The sequence below is a fragment of the Nicotiana tabacum genome, chromosome 20 (assembly GCF_000715075.1).
Source record: "Nicotiana tabacum cultivar K326 chromosome 20, ASM71507v2, whole genome shotgun sequence".
Lineage (NCBI taxonomy): Eukaryota > Viridiplantae > Streptophyta > Magnoliopsida > Solanales > Solanaceae > Nicotiana > Nicotiana tabacum.
In genome coordinates, this window is record NC_134099.1 from 130,850,105 (window position 1) to 130,868,110 (window position 18,006).

The 18,006-nt window shown below is 43.3% G+C and overlaps 1 non-coding gene across 1 annotated transcript; it reads right to left on the reverse strand.

The window, feature by feature from the left end:
- Nucleotides 1–980: 980 nt before the first annotated feature.
- LOC142175035 (small nucleolar RNA R71) lies at nt 981–1,085 on the reverse strand. Its single transcript, XR_012704225.1, has one exon. It is a non-coding gene; the product is annotated as a small nucleolar RNA R71 (small nucleolar RNA).
- Nucleotides 1,086–18,006: the final 16,921 nt, after the last annotated feature.

Genomic DNA, 18,006 nt, shown 5'->3' on the forward strand with positions numbered 1-18,006 from the left:
AAGGCTATGAGAGCATTTATCGATTAATTAGCAACCATGAGTGAATTATATGAAAGGGAGAGTTAATTAGAACACAATACGATTGGTGAATCGATCACAAACCTGGAATATTTATCTCTACTGAATACACAACAATCAACTCGTTACTTGATAACTTAGTTATTATTTAGAATTGTAGTATAATATAATCATATTATTGGACTTTAATTTTAGTTGGATTGAATAAAATTTTTAAAATTTTTAGTGATTTAGTGAGTAGTTTACACAAGTCTCTATGGGTTCGACATTCAACGTATAATTATATTACTTGTCGACCACGTATACTTGCGTGTGCGTTTGGGAGCAATAAGTTTTTGGCACCGTTGCCGGGGACTTGAATATATACTACTTTCTAGTTTTTGCTTTAATTGTTTATTTCGTCTAGTCTAATGTTACTTGATTGTTGCTCTAATCTCAGAAACTTTGATTGAATGCGTAGGGTCAGAAGTCAGGACAGACTCAACGACTTTGACCCCGAACTTGAGAAAACATTTCACTGGAGGTTGAGGGAAGCAAGGGATACAAACAATATTCAAGCACTCATTCAATTTCTTGTGAACATGGCAGATGAGCAACATATGGCTGTTCAGGAGGTAGCAATACCCAGTATTTCTAATGTTACCTCCAGTATAGTGAAGCCTAGAATCACTGGGCACTTTGAGCTGAAACAAAGCATGATCCAGTTACTTCATGCAAACGGGCAATTTATGGGTCTTCCACACGAGGATCCACAACAGCATATGTTGAACTTCTTGGAGATTAGTGATACTTATATCACTAACGGGATCACTCCAGATTATGTGAGGCTTACACTTTTTCCATTCTCTCTGTTGGGCGAGGCTAAGCGATGGCTAAAGGTAGAACCAGCTAATTCAATTACAACATGGAATGATTTGGCAAGAAAATTTTTGGCAAGGTTCTTCCCTTCAGGCAAAACTGCAAAGATCAGAAGTGAGATAGTTGCCTTCAAACAGAAAGTGGGAGAATCTTTATACTCAGCTTGGGAAAGGTTCAAGGGGCTACTCAGAGACTGTCCTCATCATAATCAGACGAATGAAGTGTTAGCTCACACGTTCATAGAAGGGCTATATTCTGAAACAAAGATCGTGGTAGATGCTGCAGCTGGGGGTCAAGTGTTGGAGAAAAGCTTTGACGGGATATATGCATTATTGAACAAATTCTCCAAGAGCAATCCGGATTGGCAAGGAGAGATGGGCAGACACACAATACAAAAATCACCAGGGGTTCTCGAATTGGATGTTGTCTTAGCATTGTTAGCACAGGTCTCTATGCTGACCAACCAAGTCAATCAGATGACCATGATCATTAACAAGCAGCAAGCCCAACCAGTGCAACAAGTTCAAATATTTTTTGAAGTATATGGAGCGGGTCACAAGAGTAATCTATTCCCAATAAAAATCTAGAGTCTGTATATTTTGTGGGTAATGCAAATCGAGGCCAAACAAATCAGTATGGGGACACTTACAATCCCAACTGGAGGAACCACCCAAACTTCTCTTGAGGTGGAAACCAAGGTCCTCATAATCAATACAGGCTTCAGGCACCTTAACAGCAATATAGACCACCTCAGGTTGAACAACAAGTGAGTCCTACAGGTCACCTTGAGGACATGTTAAAGAAAGTGATGGCTAAACAGCAAGCCCTCACCGCAACAATGAGAAATTTGGAGCGTCAAATGGGACAACTTGCCAGTGCTCAAAACACTAGACCAGCTGGAGCTCTTCCAAGTGATACTGAGCCCAATCCTAAAGCTCAAGTCAATACGATTACCCTGAGAAATGGAAGAGCACTAGAAGAAGTTCCAAAGAAAAAGAAGAATACAAATCATCCTGAAGGAGAATTAGCTCCCACGCCAGTTTAGGGGAATGAGAAAGATGATAAAGGACCCAAGCTAGTAATTGAGACTAGGCCACCACCTCCGTTTCCACAAAGACTGCAGAAGCAAAAAGATGATGCTAAGTACAAGAAATTCCTAGATATTTTGAGCCAAGTGAGTGTGAATCTTCCTTTGGTGGAAATTTTGTAGGAAGTGCCTAAGCATGCAAGGTATCTCAGAGATATTGTGGCAAACAAACGAAGTCATGCACAGTTTGAAACAATTGCACTTACTGAGGAGTGCAGTGCCAGAGTTCAGAGTAAACTTCCTCCTAAGTTGAAGGATCCTGGAAGTTTCACAATTCATTTGTCTCTTGGAAAACAAGAAGTTGGTAGAGCCTTGTGTGATTTAGGGGCCAGTACAAATTTGATGCCATCCTCTTTATTCAATCAACTCAGATTGGGGGCACTTAAACCTACTACAATAACTTTAAAGCTAGCAGATAGGTCACTAGTCATGCTCGAAGGAATTATTAAGGATGTGTTAGTTCGATTGAGAAAGTTTATTCTTCCTGCTGATTTTATTGTTCTTGATTACGAGGCAGATGAGGAAGTGCCCATTATTTTGGGGCGACCATTCTTAGCTACTGGTGGAGCAATTATTAATGTGAGAGCAGGGAAGTTAAAAATGAGAGTTGACGATGAGGAGGTCACTTTTAATATGTACAAGGCACTTAAGCTTCCTAAGAATTATGAGGACTTGTGCATGATTACTGTGGTAGAATCAAAGGGGATAAAAAAGAGTCCTTATGTGAGTTATAGTGATCCAGATGGGACAACTAAGTTAAAGGAGGTGGTATTTCCAGCTGAGCGTGTTAAGATGATTGACAAAAGAACTAGAGATGAAAGAGGAAACCTTCCGAGAGCGTGCCAAAAGGCTAGACTTCATGGGAGAAAGAAGAAGAGAAAGCGCCCAGCCTGAGCAGAATAGCAGAGTCATGCCACGACTATAAATAAGGCGCTTGTTGGGAGGCAATCCAACCTGTATATCTTTTATCTATTGATTAATGTTTTTTAGTGTCAAGTTTTGTGTTGTTTTTATTTTGCAGAGTAGGGGAAGTCTGAGTACCCAAAGTTGAAGTTGAGGAGCATGTTTGATCTTAAGTGTGGGGTCGTCCCAGCCCTTAATATTGAGGATCATATCCGAGCTAGGTCTGAGAGGGTCTCAGGGAGTATTTCTCACCCTTGTTTTAATATTTCTCTATGATCATGCATCGAGGACTATGCATAATATAAGTGTGGGGTGGGGAAACTACTTTCTGGAGTATAATTTTTTTTCTTTTATAACTCATAGTAGACATAGTCTAGGTTAAAAATAAATAAATAAATAAATAAAAGTTTAAAAAGCTCTAACTTTTCCCGATGATGGATATTTAGGACAGCTTTCTTGGGACACGTGGTGTCCAACGAGGGTATTCAGGTTGACCTGAAGAAAATAGAGGTGGTCCAGAGTTGGCCCATACCGTCCTCAGCTGCAGAGATTCATAGTTTTCTTGGTTTGGCAGGCTATTATCGCCGATTTGTTCAGGGATTCTCATATATCACATCGCCCTTGACCAAGATGACTTAGAAGGGTGCTTCATTCGTATGGTCGGACGAGTGTGAGGAGAGCTTTCAGAAGCTCAAGACAGCCTTGACCACAACTCTAATTTTGGTTCTTCCATCATCTTTAGGTTCATACAACGTGTATTGTGATGCTTCGAGAGTTGGGATTGGTTGTGTGTTGATGCAGGAGGGTAGAGTTATTGCTTATGCTTCATGTCAGTTGAAGCCACATGAGAAGAACTACCCTGTTCATGATTTGGAGTTGGCTGCCATAGTTTATGCATTGAAGATTTGGAGGAATTACTTGTATGGCATATCTTGTGAAGTGTTCACTGATCATCGCAGTCTTCAGCATTTGTTCAAGCAAAATGATCTTAATTTGATGCAGCAGAGGTGGTTGGAGTTGCTTAAAGATTATGATATCACTATATTATATCATCCGGGAAAGGTCAATGTGGTGGCCGATGCTTTGAGCCAAAAGGTAGTGAGCATAGGGAGCTTAGCTTATATTCCAGTTGGGGAGAGGCCTCTTGCAGTTGATGTTCAGGCCTTGGCCAATCGATTTGTGAGGTTGGATATTTTGGAGCCCAGTCGGGCATTAGCTTGTGTGGTTTCTCGGTCTTCCCTATATGATCGCATCAGAGAGCACCAGTACGATGATCCGCATTTGCTTGTCCTTAAGGATAGAGTTCAGCATGATGATGCCAGAGATGTGACCATTGGTGATGATGGGGTGTTCAAGATGCAGGGCCGGATTTGTGTGCCCAATATGTATGGGCTTCGGGAGTTGATTCTGGAGGAAGCTCATAACTCACGGTATTCCATTCATCCGGGTGCCGCGAAAATGTATCAGGATATGAGGCAGGACTATTGGTGTAGGAGAATGAAGAAAGACATTGTGGGATTTGTAGCTTGGTGTCTCAATTGTCAGCAGGTGAAATATGAGAATCAGAGACTGGGTGGCTTGCTATAGCAAATGAATATTCCTGAGTGGAAGTGAGAGAGGATCACTATGGACTTTGTTGTTGGACTTCCACGGAATGTGAGGAAGTTTGATGCTATTTGAGTGATTGTGGATCGGCTGACCACGTTTGTGAACTTCATTCCTGTGTGTACTACCTATTCTTCAGAGCGGTTGGCAGATATCTATATCCGAGAGATTGTTCGTTTGCATTGTGTCCTAGTTTCCATCATTTCAGAAGGGACACTCAGTTTAACTCGCAATTTTGGAGGTTTGTGCAGTGAGAGTTGGGTACTCAGGTTGAGTTGAGCACAACTTTCCATCCTCAGACAGACGAGCAGTCCGAGCGCACTATTCATATATTGGAGGACATGTTGTGTGCATGTGTCATTGATTTTCGAGGGTCATGGGATCAGTTTCTACCGCTGGCAGAGTTTGCTTATAACAACAACTACCAATTGAGTATTCAGATGGCTCCATATGAGGCTTTGTACGGGAGGCGGTGTAGATCTCCAGTTGGTTAGTTCGAGCCTGGTGAGGCTAGGCTATTGGGGATATATTTGATACAAGATGCTTTGGAGAAGGTGAAGGTGAGTCAGGAGAGGCTACGTACAGCGCAATCGAGGCAAAAGAGTTATGCTGACAGGAAGGTTTGAGATGTGTCCTACATGGTTGGTGAGAAGGTTCTGTTGAAGGTTTCACCCATGAAGAGTGTTATGAGATTTAAGAAGAAAGGGAAATTGAGTCCGCAGTTCATTGGACCTTTTGAGGTGCTTCAGAGGACTGAGGAGGTCACTTATGAGCTTGCTTTGCCACCCATCTTGTCGAGTGTGCATCCGGTATTTCATGTTTCTATGCTTCGGAAGTATATTGGGGATCCGTCTCATGTTTTGGATTTTAGCATGGTTCAGTTGGATGATGATTTGACTTATGATGTGGAGCCAGTAGCTATTTTGGGTCGACATGTTCGAAAGTTGAGGTCAAAGGATATAACTTCTGTGAAAGTGCAGTGGAGAGGTCAGCCCGTGGAGGAGGCTACCTGGGAGACCTAGCGGGAGATGCGGAGAAGATATCCTCACTTATTCGAGGCTTCAGGTATGTTTCTTGACTCGTTTGAGGACGAACTTTTGTTTATGTTGGGGAGGATGTGATGACCCGGCCAGTCATCTCATGAGTTACCCCTCCATTTTCCCAATTTCTGCTTCCTTATGCTTTGTTTATCCGTGTTATGTGGTATCGTGTTGGTCGGATCGAACCCAGAATGATTTTGGTAAGGGTTGAGACACTTAGTCTCTTTTAAGAAATGTTAAGTTGGAAAAGTCAACCGGATGTTGACTTGAGTGTTAGATGGCTCGGATGTGAGTTTCGATGGTTCGGTTATCTTCGGGAGGTGATTTGGTACTTAGGAGCATGATCGGAATGAGTTTTGGAGGTTCGGAGTAAATTTAGGCTTGAATTGGCGAAGTTGATATTTTGGTGATCTCCGGTTGGTAGGCGAGATTTTAATAAGGGATTGGAATGGAATTTCGAGAGTCGCAGTAGTTCCGTTGGGTCATTTGAGATATGTGTGCAAATTTTCAGGTCTTTCGGACGTGGTTTGATTGGGTTTTTGATCAAAAGCGGAATTTGAAAGATTTTAGAAAATTAGGCTTGAATCGGATGTGATTTTGGTGGTTTGATGTTGTTTGAGGTGTTTTGAAGATTGGTACAAGTTTGAATAAGGTTATGGGGTATGTTGGTGTTTTCGGTTGAGGTCCCGGGGGCCTCGGGGTGATTTCGGATGGTTGACGGAAGAGTTTGAGAAGTTGCAGATTTTTGCTACTTCTGGTGTTTCCGCACCTGCGGATTGGGGACCGCAGCTGCGATGCCACAGATGCGGAAAAGGTGATCGCAGAAGCGGATAAAATGCCAAGGAAGCAGGAACCGCAGATGCGGTTGTGAGGACCGTACCTGCGAAGGCGCAAATGCGGAATTGGCATCGCAGATGTGGTTTTGGCTGAGTTAAATGAAAGCCGCAGAAGCGGCTCATTGACCGCAAATGCGGTACCGTAGATGCAGTTGAAGTACCGCAGATGTGGAAATGACTGGGGTCAGAATGTTATATTTTCTCCTTCGTGATTTTCAGAGGGTTTCTTCACTTTTAAACACGAATTTTGGAGCTTCGGGCGATTTTGAAGAGCGAAATCAAGGAGACTTCATTAAGGTAAGGATTTTGGAACTAAAACTCATTTCTATGATATATTTCATGGATTAAGGCTGTAATTAAAGGAATTAAAAGGGCTAAAAATTGAGGATTAGGGCTTGAGTTTAAGAGGTCTTTAATTGGGGTTTTGAGGGGTCATTTGGACTCCAATTTCAGTGTTCTTGATATGTATAGACTCGTGGGAGGATAAGGATTCCGTTGATGTAAAAATTATTGAATTTCGATACGTGGGCCCGGGGGTCAAGTTTTGGTAATTTCGGGATTTGGGCCATTTATTGTTTATTTTCACTTGGGCTTCGTTCCCTTGACATATTTTGACATCCTCGTTCTTATTTTGGTTAGATTCAACGTGAGTGGAGGCCGATTCGAGGGGAAAATGCGTCGTAGAGTAGTATTTTCACCGGTTTGAGGTAAGTAACCATTGTAAATCTGGAACTGAGGGTACAAACCCCGATATTTGACTTGTTTTGATAAATGTGGTGATGCACATGCTAGGTGACGAGCATGTGGGTGTGCACTGGTAGGGATCGTGACTTGGTCCATTCCGTAGTGACTATCAAGCCGCGAATTGGATTTGGAGTTATTATTTTATTCCGTATTTTGGAGTTATTTATATTGTATTATGGGCTGTATGCCATGTTTGGGGCCTTGTGCTGACCTGTAGAAACCCTTAGGGGCATTTTGACTATTTTTCCTCACTTTACTTGCTAAAGACATATCCTCAGTCACGTTTTACTTATTTAAATGTTTTAAAACTTTTTTTATCACTCCACTTTTTATTGTGAGGACTAATTGTGAGGACTGTTTGGGCTGAGTTCCCTAATTTCTATTGTTGTGCCCGAGAGGTTGTGAGGTTAATGACTGAGAGAGGTTGAGAACCTAATAGTGAGGATATTATATGTATATATTATGGGTCGGGCTGCACGTCGCAGCGATACCTATATGGATCGGGCTGCACGCAGCAGCGATATATATACTGGATCGGGTTGCACGCCGCAACAATATATGTATTGGATCGGATTGCACGCCGTAGCAATATGACGCTTGGGTTGTAGGAGCCCCTCCGGAGTCTGTACACCCTTAGTGAGCGTAGTCGACTATAAATTATGGATTGGGCTGCACGCTGCAGCGGTTACTATTATTTCTATTACTATGAGATATTAATGAGCCTGAGTGCTGAGAACGAGTATTGATTGACGAGAGTTGAGTCACGAGTGATGGAGAGGCAGCCCAAGATGCCATATTCTGAGTGATACTTTGCCCGAGGGGCCAGTTATGATATTTTTTTTTGATTTCACTCTTCTTTTAAAATAAGCCTCTATTGGAAAAATTGCTAAGTATATGATTTCAAGTGTTTAAATTGCAGTTTGATGTTTTTTCGACGAAACTAGTTTTAAACTGTGAGGTTGACATGTTATCCTGTTGTTTATTCAGTTATATGATTTTTAACTACTCGTCACTACTTTCAGACCTTATTTACTTTAGTTACTTACTGAGTTGGCGTACTCACGTTACTCCCTGCACCTTTTGTGCAGATCTAGGTGCCCGAGCGGCAGAGTGAGGGTCCTCAATATTGTCAGAGTTTGTCGGAGACTGCAAGGTAGCTGCATGGCGTCCGCAGCCCTGCTTTCTTCCTCTTATCGCTGTTCTTCCTTTTACAAAACTTGGTTTACATACTTGAGTTTAAAGCCATATGGAAAGACTTGTTATATAATCCAAGATAGTTTAGGGCGGATGGATTTGACGATATCTCACTGGTCATGCGGCTCATGTCTCAATTGCTTAAGGGGTCCGGGTATGTTAAGGCTATCCCATCTTTCTTTTGGGCATGATCCATACGAAATAAACGAAACGAGCAAACGTACAACTTTCATAAATAATTTTATTCATAGAAGTATAGAGGTATCTATGTTCTTGATTCCCCATGCGACATATCTTCTGTTCATGAGTCTCAGAAAATATGTAAGGTGATAATGTTAACCTCATGATATTACACGTTCTTTGAGAAATACAAATATTTCATATTTTTCGATTGTTTTAAGAATATAGATTTTGTAAATGGAAAATTCTAAAACTTTGTTTCTTGTCTTAAAGTAATATTCATTTTGAAATATTATAAAAGTAAAAGTTAGCAGTTCAAGATATTTTTCCCAACTTTTTAAAATGATATTTAGGTTGTTTTGCTAAAACTTCTCCATATATTATTTTCTATTTATTATTATGGGGAGAATAGTAGGTGAAATATAATGTCATTTTGTATTACCTAGATTCTTGTTCTCCTTATGTAGGGATAATAGTTAAGGTAGTCTTAGAGTTTGTGCATTAAAATTCTTAATTAGCTTTACCATATTGCACTTTTAGTCGACAAGTAATTAATACTTAGCTTATTAGTAACTTACTTTAATTTAGATTGTCAAGTAGTTCGATAATGGTCTTATAACATTCTGAATTTTTTTATTAATGTACTTATCATGCATTGCATTCATTTATATGTGCATTTACCCATGACTCAGACGGCGTTATATACGTATATATATGTATATATATGTATATGGGATATGAGAAAAGGTTATAGCGTTATATACGTATCACCACCTGATCAGCTGGTATATGTTGATGATTTACCCACAGTGGCCGAGATGATATGATGGGATGCCCTCAGAGGCTTGATGATGTTATGAACACATATATACGCGTATATATATGTATATGGGATATGAGAAAGGTTATGACGTTATATACGCACCACCACTTGATCAACTGGTATATATTGATGATTTGCCCACAGTGGCCGAAATGATATGATGGGATGTCCTCAGAGGCGTGATGATGTTATGGCGTTATACCTATGCATGACATGGTATTCATACGCATATGCATGATACCACAAATATTAAATGATACAGAGTTAACCAGACTTACAGGTTAAGTCATGTACCCCATGTTTCTTTCATGTCCTTTATATAACGATTTACATTCCTTACATACTCGGTACATTGTTCGTACTGACGTCCGTTTGTTGTGGACACTGCATTCATGCCTTCAGGTAAAGATAATCAGTTTGACGAGCCCTCATAGTAGATGAGGTTGGCATTCAGCGAAGGATCGGTAAGACTCCACCTCTTTCGGAGTGCAGGCGAGTTTTATAAGTCATCGTGTCAGAATTTTGCCACACACTAATGGGTAGGATGGTACCCTATACCATTTGATGTCAAATAATATTAGAGGCTTTGTAGACAGAGGTTCATTTTGTGCAGTATATCAGAGGCCTTGACGACCCATATGTATTCATGCTTTAAGAACGATGGTTCATTAATATAGCATTTGCCCACTTACAATTGTACATTACGAGTTATGGCCATGTTGGCCCATGATAGTTACAAAAGGAATGAATGACTTTCAAAGTGGTTCGCTCAGTCCAGTACGGCATCCGGTGCCAGCCACGCCTCCCAATGTTGGGGCGTGACAATTCTACTGGAATTGGAAGGAAAAGTGAGGAAAAGAGTCACTAACTGCCAAAACACTGAGGGAAACGAAGGAGAACACCTGGTAAAGACATTTTTACTGGTGAACCTATGCGAGCTGGAGGGTTTGATCAACGAGAGTATTCAACCTGAGGAAGGTCCTTCTGGGACCAAGTAGATAAGAGTTTATCTTTTTCACTTTATAAATGTAATAAGGCCGATGGCCATTAGTGACTTTTATTTCTTGTTTATTTAGTGTCGATTTGGGATTCGTCTGTTTTTATCAATAAAATGAGGCATTTAGCATTCTATGTTCTACAAATTAATTTGTCTCTAGGCCTACCTCGGGCACAAAGAGGTTTCCCAAATTAGGACACGCTTTACATTCCTGCACTATGTGTTTAAATATTGCAATACTTTTTATAACCTTTACTGACTTGGTTACCTTTTGTTTTTATTTTGTTTTTATTATTCCCCTCCCCAAAGGTTAGTTCATGCACTCTGGCATCATCATCTTATTTCACAAGATCCAAGGGCCCTCCACCCACTCCTCCTCTTAGTCCAGTCAAAAACAAGAATAAAAGCAAGATGGAAGATCTGAACAACGTCATGAAAGAGAATCCAATTGAACGGGTAGAGGCCACTAATGGCCATGGTACTCAGGTTCCTAAGGAGAATGTGTCACAACTAGAACAGAAGTTGCTGAAATTTCAAGAAGATCTTGATCAGGTTCGGAATCTGGCAAACCTGTCATTTTCCCTCAACACCCCGGATGTCAAATTCCCCAACACTCAAAACCCTACACCTCCTCAAAATATCCCAAAAGCAACGGAATCATCCCGCTCCTCACCATCACGTTGCTCCACCAAAGACTCAATGCAACACCTGCCATATCCCAAACAACACTCCACTACTCATCCCGGAACCTCAAAATTCCACAAATGACCATTTCCACACCCACACACCAGGCCACCATAACACTCTGATCTACTTAGAGACCATGCCACACTCCACCCAACCTATATTAAGAACACCTGAGTCTGATGAAAAGGATTTGCTTATTAGGTACCTGGCCGAGGAACTTAAGAAATTAACTAGCAGGATTCAGGGCGTTGAAAGAAGAAAAGGAATCGAGGGGCTGAACTATGAAGAACTTTGCATACAGCCTGATGTCGAACTGCCCAAGGGGTACAAACCTCCTAAGTTCAAAATGTTTGATGGTACGGGTGATCCAAGGATCCATCTGAGGACACACTGCGACAAGTTCGTTGGAGTAGGGAAAGACGAGAGAATCCACATGAAGTTGTTCATGAGGAGTTTGAAAGGAGATGCATTGTCCTGGTACATCAGCCAAGATCCAAAAAAGTGGTCAAGCTGGGTAGGCATGGCATCCGACTTTATGGACAGGTTCAAGTTTAACACAAAGAATGCACCGGATGTGTTCTATATACAGAATCTAAAGAAGAAGCCCACAGAGACGTTTCGTGAGTATGCTATTCGCTGGGGGTCCAAAGCTGCTAAGGTATGGCCTACCTTAGAAGAGGAGAAAATGAACAAATTCTTTGTCGGGGCTCAAGACTCGCAGTATTATGAACGACTGAAGATGATCAAGAACCACAAATTCTCTGACATTATCAAACTGGGTAAAAGAATTGAAGAGGGTATCAAAAGTGGCATGGTTACAAACTTCGAGGCCTTGCAAGCTACAAATAAGGCCTTACAGTCAGGTGGTGTGTCCAAGAAAAGGGACGTAGGGGCCGCGATGGTTGCACAAAGGACCAAATCTCCCCTCAAATACCAAACTTACCCAATACTTCCACTCATATATCAGCTAACCCCAAATTACCAAGCACCTTCACCCTCGTACCAAGCTCTACCACCAACTTATCAGTCACCTCCACATCCTACATATCATCCAACTTCACCTAGATACTCCCAACCCACACATGTCTACCAAACCTATAATGCTCAACCATCCCACTATCAATTATCCTTTGCACGCCAAAACTTCCCTAGACCTCGACAGAATTTTGATCGCAGTCCTCCAAAACAATATACAGCCATCGCCGACCCTATTGACCAGTTGTATGAAAAACTCAAAGTTGTTGGTTATGTCACCTTTATCCCTGCTGCAACTCCTGAGAACCCTTCTCAATGGTTTAACCCAAACAAATCCTGTGCATACCACTTCGGCATGAAGGGACACACCATCGACGAATGTCGTTCCTTGATAGACAAGATCCAGTCTTTAATTGATAAGAAGATTATTGTGGTAAAAGAACCCCCTCCAAATGTCCGCAATAACCCTCTGCCAGACCATAAGGGTAGAGGTATCCACATGATTGAAATAGAAGGTGACTTGGATCCCGAGGGATCAATCGGGTTGATCGCAGAAGGTGATGACCCAAAGAAGCCAATAATTACTCTCAATCCAATCATAGTCCAGATTCAACCGTTTGAGGACGCTGAGGTGAATATTTTTGTGCCACTTGAGTTTGAAGCAACGTCATCTACAAAGGCACCAATACCAATTGAGGTGAAATTCATGTCTCCAGCAAATGCACCCGCACCATTTGAGGTTGCAATTTTGCCACCCAAGGCGCACGCTCCGTTCGGAGAAAGGATAGCCACACCGATCCTAGTGGCAATGTCGACCATGGCACCATTCCATATAAAGGTTGTACCCTGGGACTATACAGCCAAAGCGATAAGGAAAGGCAAGGTCAGGTTCGAAGAGACTGTTGTAGCACAGGGTATGACAAGAACTGGTAGAGTCTATACCCCTGAATATCTAGCTGAGTCAAGCAAGCAGGCCTCCAACTAGCCACCCATCATTGAGACAGGTCCAGACGACCTTTGGAGGAAAATAAAGGCCAAGGAGTATTCAGTCATCGACCAGTTAAACAAGATGCCAGCACAAATATCCATCATCTCCTTGCTACAAAACTTTGAGGCACATAAGAATGCTCTATTAAAGGTGATGAGTGAAGCATATGTACCAAGCAACATCACTGGCAGGGAAATGGCTAACATGGTAGGACAAGTGCTGGAGAGCCATAAGATCACCTTTCATGAGAACGAGCTATCACCGGAAGGGTTAGGGCACAACAAAGCGCTGCACATCACCGTGCAATACGAGGACTATTTCATCACCAGAATCCTGATCGATGGAGGTTCCAGTCTCAACATTTGTCCACTCGTAAGACTCAAGAAGTTGGGTAAAGGACTACACAAGATAAAAGATGGAGCTATCAATGTGAAAGCCTTCGATGGTTCTCAGAGTTCCACCATTGCTGAGATTGTTCTATGCTTGCAAATGGGACCAACATGGTTCGATGTCGATTTCCAGGTGGTAGATGTTCTAGCATATTACAACCTGCTGTTGGGACGTCCATGGATTCATGCTGCTGGGGTCGTAGCATCAATATTGCATCAGGCAATAAAATTCAAATGGAATCACTAGGAAGTTATCATTCATGGCAACGGTAGCAACCCTATATACACTCGTCAGACCATTCTGGTGATCGAGAGAAGAAGGAAGCTGGGTGGAGAGACTTACCACCACATTGAATGGGTCAAGGCTATTGACAAAGACAAATGGTGGGATAACTGTTTACTGTGAGAATGGTAACAACAATTAAATTTGTAAATGAGATTCTAAAAATATGTGATATTCTCGAGCTAGTTGTTAGAGTAGATGATGCTAAGAACGTGAAGTTTAACGATGAAGTGCGAGATAATATGAGACAGTAATCAAACCGAAGGGGCCTATTGCCCGGATGCAGAACCGGTCGATGAGGACCTCGTGGTCGAGATTCGAGTCGGGGTCGAGCTATCAGGGGCAGCCGGGCATGGGATAATAATTAAGGATATGATTAAGCAAGGCTCTTTACGACTGATATTGAGCAATATTGTGAAGAACAAGTAAGAGAACGATAGATATTAAAGTGACCTCGGGCCAGTGAGAACGAGCAAGTTAGAAAGAAAAGAGAGAGATAAATATTATTGCATTTGTGAAGAAATGGAGCAACATCAGCCCTTCTTACAAAGTGATGGGGATCCCCTTCATATAGTGGGGGGGGGAATCCCTTATAATACAAAAGGTGTTAACCGTGAAGATACAAAGATAGGATGGCTAGATGTGACGTCTTGAAAATAGGCCTTGGACAGGTCGGCCTTGTCAGGTTAAGCTGCGTGTCTTGGGAACTCCGCCCTCGCCCATTACAGCCCATTGTATTAGTCAGAATGCAATATCCTTTGGATCAGCTCTTGATGAACCCCGAGGATGAGTCTCGACCTCAGCTTCGAGATTCGAGGGGTATGACTGTGAGACGACCCTATGACGGGGAACTCGGGCCCACAGATTCACTGTATACAGATAGTCTCCGTGTTTCTTAGAGTGAAGGTGACAAGAAGCAATGAGAAACGGTTCTGAACTCCTACTTCCTCCGGTATCCTTGTGAACAGTTACGGGCTATCAAGGCGCGATACGTGCGCCGTTCGTGCAGATTTCAGCATTGACTGTGGTGGTTGCCCTCCTTCAATGTACCCACGATGCTTTTATAAATACTCGTTTCTTCCCCTTAGGACCATATTTCTCATTCAGAACCTTTTAGTGAAGTCTGTTTTCCCATGTTCTTTGCTTTTCTTTAGGAACGCAACCCCTCTTTTCTTCTACTTCCCATGAGGTTGTGGGCTCGTCTTCTATGTTTTTTCCCCAAGGCGAAGTGGCTACTCCTCCCCGTGTCGAGGAGTGCGTCCCATGACCCTTTGCGATGACCTCCAATTTCAGGGTCGAGAGACCCTCCTCGAAGTCGGGACACTGTGAACCTATAACTCAATATATTAGTTCTATAACGGATGTTAGGAGAGTGAGGGCCGATTGTTGTTGGGGGGATATCGTGCTCGTGGAAATTACCGCTTGGGATGAAGATATTACGGCTTACATGGATGGCTTTCTGTGTGTGTACACCTACTCATTTACTTTGGGACCGATGGGGCCGTCCTCGCCCTCGATCGACCTTGTGATTTTCGACTTCTGCCGGAGTTTCCAGGTGACTCTAGGTCAATTTCATCCTTCGTTCTGGCATGTGATTTATATGATCAGGCATTACTCGATCATGATAGAGGGAATGCCCTTCAATCTGAATCATTTGGTCCAGATGTGTAACCCTTGTCTCCTTCATGGGGTCTTAATCAAGCTTCGCTGTCGAGCCCCGAGATCCCTTTTCGCCTGCACCGGGGAATCCGGGGACGACAGGTGGTTAAGTCGGTTCGTCCGAGTGAGGACGTCTAATATGATCCAAGTGGAAGGGATGTCGTTCCCTGAGAAGTGGAACGCCGGGCGTAAGTGAATGAACAGCCTCTATCTCCTTTTGGTGATTTCTCCTTATGTATCTAACTCTATTTTTCTCGTCTTTTCAGCCGTAGCGGTCTATCCTGGTGTGCTGTCAGATCTTCAGGGTTGGGTTGGCCATTTATACTCGGTCGCCGGTATACTGATCATGCGTGGAGGGATTTATCCCGAGCCTGGTGGGAAGCAAAAGACCATGGTAAGCCTTGAGCCTTGATGCATCCGTGTATTTTGGCGTTGCTTGCTACTAGCGGCTCTTTCCTTTTTGTGCATTCGACCCCTACATCTATGTAGGTCTGGGAGGAATCCTATTGATAAGGGAGGTACTGTCTACTGAGGGGACATTCTGGTGTTTGACGAGGAGAAGAAAAAGCAAAGGGGCGTATTGATTGAGCCACCGAAGCCCAAGAGGACCAAAGTAGAGGATTCCAGGGCTAACTCATCAGTTCCGACCTCCGGGGTGGCAAGAAATCCTTGTGCTAAAGGTGAGGGAGAGAGCAGCTTCCCGACATCCCCAGAAAAGTGTTTGGAATTGATTGCTCCTCGGGCTGAGGTGATAAATGCTTCCGGACAGGAGTTTGATGCTGGCACAACCCGTCTTTATAGTGGCAAGGTAATGGATGGGGTATCGAGTACCGCCCTTGACTTGGTAGATGGCCGGAGTCCTCCTTGAGCTGGGACGCCCTTAGCAGGCAGTCTAGTTAGGCCTCAATCTGGGACCCGGGATGAACGGGAGGCGGACATTCTAGCCAACCCTGTTGGCCCATTGATTATTATTGATTCTTCAAAGGGGGAGATCCTTCCATTTACCAGAATGCAAGATGAGGCTCGCAAGGATCCTTCCGTAGCGGGAGCACTGATCAAAGGTGGAGATGCACTCGGGAGGCCGGCGATCATTCCTGAGGGTAGCTATGAGATCAAAGTCTCATTTATCTTTGGCGAGATGGGCATGCTTTGTGAGCGGGTAACTCTATCTAGCCTCATTTTTTGCTTCGGGCTGCTTCGACCCTTATTCTCTTAACTTTTTTGTGCGATTTTAGGCCAAAGCACTTTATAATCAGGCCCTCGCCCAGTACCAGGATGAGGTGAGCCGTCGCGAACGTGAGAAAGCCTTTTTCACCGAACAGGTTATTCATCCCCTGTTTTTACTATCATTTGAGCTTTTGTGAAATTTTATTGCTTTTAACCCCTTGGGCCCTGATTTATGCAGTTCGAGAAGGAGAACGCCTTGCTGAGAGGGGAGCTTCAAGCCAGGGATGCTGAAATCTCCAAGCTTAGTCGGCATGTGGACGAGGTGGTTTCTAAAAGGGACAACCTCAGGAGGAGAGTCACCTCGACTGAGTGTTTGCTCCAGGAGGTGAAGGAGGACAGTGGCAAGTATAAGAGCCTTCATTTCGAGTTGGTGGCTGCAATGCTTCGGATCAGAGCTGAGGCCGAGGCGCTTGTATCTTTGCATGGGGGAGGAGTAGTTGCCATGGATTCTTGTGTTGAGAGGACCTTTGAGGGGGCAAACCCAACTTTACCTCTAGTCGCGGATCGTGCTTGGCCGAACTCCTGAAGGCTGACCATCGACGGCGCATTGGAAGGCAGCTCGAGCGGTATTAAAAATGGGGTTGGATCCCCGAAGAGAGGGGACACCATCGAGAAGGGGCCGTCAAGGGATTCGTAATCGCCTGGATTCAACCTTTGAGGCCGCCGATTCAGTAATAGATTTAGGCTATGTTGTTTGATCTCCTTATCTGTATATAGCACTTTTACTTTGGCATATGTATAAGAAGAAATCTCGTGTCTTTGTTTACCTTATTGGCGAAAGAAATTTGGACCGACAATATAGCTCTGTGGTCCATTTAGGCTGGTTCGGAAATTGTCACGCAGCTGGTTGACACGGCCTCTGACATGAATCGTCGTGGGGGGTCTCGCACTTTTGCCCAGTCGTGTTGAGTCTCCGTGTCGGGTCTGTCCCTAGCCTTAGTGATTTCCTCTTTCCTCCATGGGCGGGCAACGATGGCCTTCTGTGCTTTGGGTTGAAGTGACCTTTTTGGTGAATGGCCTGCAGGATCACTCGGCTGGCTGACAATGGCATTTATGTCGTGCCCTTAGGCACGTTGCAGTTTAATTATTTTGGGTCTAGTCTCCGAGTCGCGTTGTGGTTCAAGGTTTAATTGACCCTCAAGTATTTTCGGACCGGTGATAGCGCCTCTTACGCTATTTTTGTCATTGAGACCTTTCGATATGTGGCCCAGAGGCTTGCATAGTTAACTATTTTGGATCCGATCTCCGAATCAGGTTACGATTCGAGCTCATTTTAATCCTCAAGCTATCAACATTTTAGCTGGCGGCAATGGCTCTTACGTTGTTTGGTCGTAGAGACCTTTTAATATGTGGCCCAGAGGCTTGGTTAGGTGGAGACAATGGCTCTTACGTTATTTTTGCCCATGGGCTTTTTTGTAGGCTTTGTTTTCCGCTCGTTAAGGTCTTTCGAAATAGTTTTGCCTAACCCGTCGTCGATTCTGGAAGAACCTCGATTTCAAGTCATTGTTTGCGA